This window comes from Schistocerca serialis, unplaced genomic scaffold (genome assembly GCF_023864345.2).
Source record: "Schistocerca serialis cubense isolate TAMUIC-IGC-003099 unplaced genomic scaffold, iqSchSeri2.2 HiC_scaffold_1018, whole genome shotgun sequence".
Taxonomy (NCBI): Eukaryota; Metazoa; Arthropoda; class Insecta; order Orthoptera; family Acrididae; genus Schistocerca; species Schistocerca serialis.
Genome location: NW_026047204.1, coordinates 17501 through 22500, shown reverse-complemented (window position 1 = coordinate 22500; position 5000 = coordinate 17501). Strand labels below are relative to the sequence as shown.

Below are 5000 nucleotides of genomic sequence, written 5' to 3'. Positions count from 1 at the left end.
GGAAGCGCTGCCGAGACGAGTAACTACATGGCGGCCTCGCCGTGTCACTAATGTACAGAGATACAACAGTTTCGACTGGAACCGGATGAAACGTATACACGGCGCTGATTAGTAATAGATAGAGCCATCAAAATACAGATAATGTATACAACTGTCCGTATACATGCTGAAAGACTCTGCTCACAATCACAACCACACGTCAGCCAGACACTCTTATCACGCACTACTCTCTGCCTGTAACAGGCACAGAGACAATATGTAAGCACCAGCATGGAACAACACCCAGTGCATCCTCTCCGCCACATTAGACAATCCACACTATCATAACCAGACCGGGAGGTCCACTCACAAAACAGAATATCCCACCCTTCCGACAACCACCATTGCTCAGCTAAGCCACCAACACCCACCACACGTCCTACACAGGGGTACACCCAACATCACAATACTGCCTCCTGTCACAGCACCACAAACAATGGCAGGAATGAAAGACACAGGTCTGCCCACAAGCATGGAATCAGAGCGCCGCCTGTCATGAGCCCAAAGGTGCATCCTGACGTGGCAAATCAGATGATGCCGCAGGCATCCACTTACTATAATCACAATCAACAAACCGGCCGCCGCCGCCCGCCGCCACCCCCCCCCCCCCCCCCCCCCACATACACCTTTCCTTACAACAATGTGTACCTTAACCTAACCCATATTGCGCCTTAACCTAACCCATATTGCGCCTTAACCTAACCCATATTGCGCCTTAACCTAACCCATATTGCGCCTTAACCTAACCATATTGCGCCTTAACCTAACCCATATTGCGCCTTAACCTAACCCATATTGCGCCTTAACCTAACCCATATTGCGCCTTAACCTAACCCATATTGCGCCTTAACCTAACCCATATTGCGCCTTAACCTAACCCATATTGCGCCTTAACCTAACCCATATTGCGCCTTAACCTAACCCATATTGCGCCTTAACCTAACCCATATTGCGCCTTAACCTAACCCATATTGCGCCTTAACGCTAACCTATATTGTCCCTTAACCTAACCCATATTGTCGCTTAACCCTAACCTATATTGCGCCTTAACCTCTAACCCATATTGCGCCTTAACCTAACCCTATATTGTCCCTTTAACCTAACCCATATTGTCCCCTTAACCTAACCTATATTGTCCCTTAACCTAACCTATATTGTCCCTTAACCTAACCCATATTGTCCCTTAACCTAACCTATATTGTCCCTTAACCTAACCTATATTGTCCCTTAACCTAACCTATATTGTCCCTTAACCTAACCTATATTGTCCCTTAACCTAACCTATATTGTCCCTTAACCTAACCTATATTGTCCCTTAACCTAACCTATATTGTCCCTTAACCTAACCCTATATTGTCCCTTAACCTAACCGATATTGTCCCTTAACCTAACCTATATTGTCCCTTAACCTAACCTATATTGTCCCTTAACCTAACCTATATTGTCCCTTAACCTAACCTATATTGTCCCTTAACCTAACCTATATTGTCCCTTAACCTAACCTATATTGTCCCTTAACCTAACCTATATTGTCCCTTAACCTAACCTATATTGTCCCTTAACCTAACCTATATTGTCCCTTAACCTAACCTATATTGTCCCTTAACCTAACCTATATTGTCCCCTTAACCTAACCTATATTGTCCCTTAACCTAACCTATATTGTCCCTTAACCTAACCCATATTGTCCCTTAACCTAACCCCATATTGTCCCTTAACCTAACCCATATTGTCCCTTAACCTAACCCATATTGTCCCTTAACCTAACCTATATTGTCCCTTAAACCTAACCCCATATTGTCCCTTAACCTAACCCATATTGTACCGTAACCTAACCTATATTGTACCTTAACCTAACCTATATTGTACCTTAACCCAACACACGTTGGGCCTTAACCTGCTCTGTAATTGTCATACGACGCGTTAAATTAGTGTAGTGTTGCCTAACTGCAACCCCCGCAATATAGTTTGCTACTCGCACTGCCCCGGTCCCCAGAGTATCGCTTCATGTTAAACACCTTGCAGCTATACACTGTAATGCGGATGGCAGCAGGACGTACATGCTCAATGCCCTTCGCAGTTGTTCATTGGCATTCGCATGGCGAAGCACAGCCTACGTTGTGGTACGGCTTGTGTCAACTGTCCGCTGATGTTGTACGTCCAAATCACACACTGTACTGCACATTGGTCCTCTCATGTACTGAATGATACATCGTGGTACATGTGTGACCGTACCACGACTGCGCCAACAACGGCGAACCATACGGTCCAAATATTGTGCACTCAGCTACGTGTCGTCTCCCTATAAGAGCTGGATTGAAGTATGGTATGCCGTGGATGGCGATCAGCATGAGCCGTCTGTTGATGTAGGTGGCGCGTGTTGTCAGACGTAGTCGTCTCTTCTCACACACCGTGATAGCATGGTGCACTGCGTTCCAACATCTGCGACATGCGACAGAGGCCGGTTGACACGTCGTTCGCGCAATGGAGCATCGCATACGTACGGGGGCCACCTTCCACGTGTTCGCGCGAAGCGTGCACATGTTGTTGCGTGTATGGTGGGCATGACATAGTGTGTCGTGGACACCTGACACAGGCATGCAACAATCGTTGAATTTGCAAATGGCGATGGACGTCTACGTTTGCTGGTGACGTTACGCAAATGAAGAACTGGTAAACCGTTGTGGTGCGGTTGTTCTCGCTAGAGGTGAATCAGTGATGGCGACGATCGGTTGAGCTACCAACCGGTTGTTTCAGCGATACCCACCATGCCCACGAACGTGAATGGCAATGTGGGTGTGAAGCGATACGCGGCGGTGGCTGGGTGGGACCGTCCCCGGCCGGTGAGGGGGGGCCTCCCGGCGTGCTGGCCGCGCGGTGCGTGGGCGCACGCGCTACAGCCGGCTGGTGGGGGCGGCCAGTGGCAGGCGCGCCGGCCGACGGAGGCGGCAGGCGGCGCAGCTGCGCGCCGGCGCAACCCTGCCACGCGGCGCCGTGGCGGCCAAAGTAGGTCCTCGCGGGCCCGGTGCGAAGCGCGGTGGACATCTGCAGTGTGCTGGTCCGATTGAGGACTGTGTGCGCTGAGGATGCGCGCCGCCGCCCGGCGCTCGGCGCCGCGACGCCGTCTGCTGCTCGGTCGCCTCTGCGGTTCTCGCAGGTGGATTGTATCGCAGCTGTGCGGACGTGTTGGCGCGTGCGCTGTGCTGGGAGAGTTCGCTTCGGCACCCAAGTGGGGCTTTTGTCCTTCTGTGGCGCTGGCGTTGGAGCTGCCGGCCACCGTAGGTGGCGCGTGTTGTCTCCCGCCGGCAATGCCACGACAGCACGCTCCCGGGCCTCTGTCGGCAAGCGGCAAGCTCAGTTGGGAGCACGGGGTGGTCGCACCTAAAGCGTCTACTCGCCAAACTCCGGGCGATTGCGCCCCTCTCGAACCCGACCAAGTACTCTAGGACGGCGCTGCGCGCCGCCGGGACCTGAGAGGGTTTCGAGGTGTATTGTGCAGGGGAGCTCAGCCTCCTCCTGTTTGCAGAATAATTGAGCGGACGCTTGCGTGTTCGCGCGGGCCCCCGGGACACACTCCCGGGCGGCCGGCTGCTCAGCTCTAGTTGACGCAGCTCCCTGGTTGATCCTGCCAGTAGTCCATATGCTTGTCTCAAAGATTAAGCCATGCATGTCTCAGTACAAGCCGCATTAAGGTGAAACCGCGAATGGCTCATTAAATCAGTTATGGTTCCTTAGATCGTACCCACGTTACTTGGATAACTGTGGTAATTCTAGAGCTAATACATGCAAACAGAGTCCCGACCAGAGATGGAAGGGGACGCTTTTTATTAGATGCAAAACCAATCGGTCGGCTCGTCCGGTTCCGTTTGCCTTGGTGACTCTGAATAACTTTGGGCTGATCGCACGGTCCTCGTACCGGCGACGCATCTTTCAAATGTCTGCCTTATCAACTGTCGATGGTAGGTTCTGCGCCTACCATGGTTGTAACGGGTAACGGGGAATCAGGGTTCGATTCCGGAGAGGGAGCCTGAGAAACGGCTACCACATCCAAGGAAGGCAGCAGGCGCGCAAATTTACCCACTCCCCGGCACGGGGAGGTAGTGACGAAAAATAACGATACGGGACTCATCCGAGGCCCCGTAATCGGAATGAGTACACTTTAAATCCTTTAACGAGTATCTATTGGAGGGCAAGTCTGGTGCCAGCAGCCGCGGTAATTCCAGCTCCAATAGCGTATATTAAAGTTGTTGCGGTTAAAAAGCTCGTAGTTGGATTTGTGTCCCACGCTGTTGGTTCACCGCCCGTCGGTGTTTAACTGGCATGTATCGTGGGACGTCCTGCCGGTGGGGCGAGCTGAAGGCGTGCGACGCGCCTCGTGCGTGCTCGTGCGTCCCGAGGCGGACCCCGTTGCAATCCTACCAGGGTGCTCTTGAGTGAGTGTCTCGGTGGGCCGGCACGTTTACTTTGAACAAATTAGAGTGCTTAAAGCAGGCAAGCCCGCCTGAATACTGTGTGCATGGAATAATGGAATAGGACCTCGGTTCTATTTTGTTGGTTTTCGGAACCCGAGGTAATGATTAATAGGGACAGGCGGGGGCATTCGTATTGCGACGTTAGAGGTGAAATTCTTGGATCGTCGCAAGACGAACAGAAGCGAAAGCATTTGCCAAGTATGTTTTCATTAATCAAGAACGAAAGTTAGAGGTTCGAAGGCGATCAGATACCGCCCTAGTTCTAACCATAAACGATGCCAGCCAGCGATCCGCCGCAGTTCCTCCGATGACTCGGCGGGCAGCCTCCGGGAAACTATGGTTGCAAAGCTGAAACTTAAAGGAATTGACGGAAGGGCACCACCAGGAGTGGAGCCTGCGGCTTAATTTGACTCAACACGGGAAACCTCACCAGGCCCGGACACCGGAAGGATTGACAGATTGATAGCTCTTTCTTGATTCGGTGGGTGG

The 5000-nt window shown here is 51.9% G+C and overlaps 1 non-coding gene across 1 annotated transcript in view; it reads left to right on the top strand.

Annotated features, from left to right (window-relative positions):
* The first annotated feature begins 3651 nt into the window (after positions 1 to 3651).
* Positions 3652 to 5000, top strand: part of LOC126429413 (small subunit ribosomal RNA) — a 1892-nt gene continuing 543 nt past the window's right edge. The window contains exon 1 of the ribosomal RNA XR_007576935.1: positions 3652 to 5000. This exon is cut by the window's right edge and continues 543 nt beyond it. This is a non-coding gene — a ribosomal RNA (small subunit ribosomal RNA).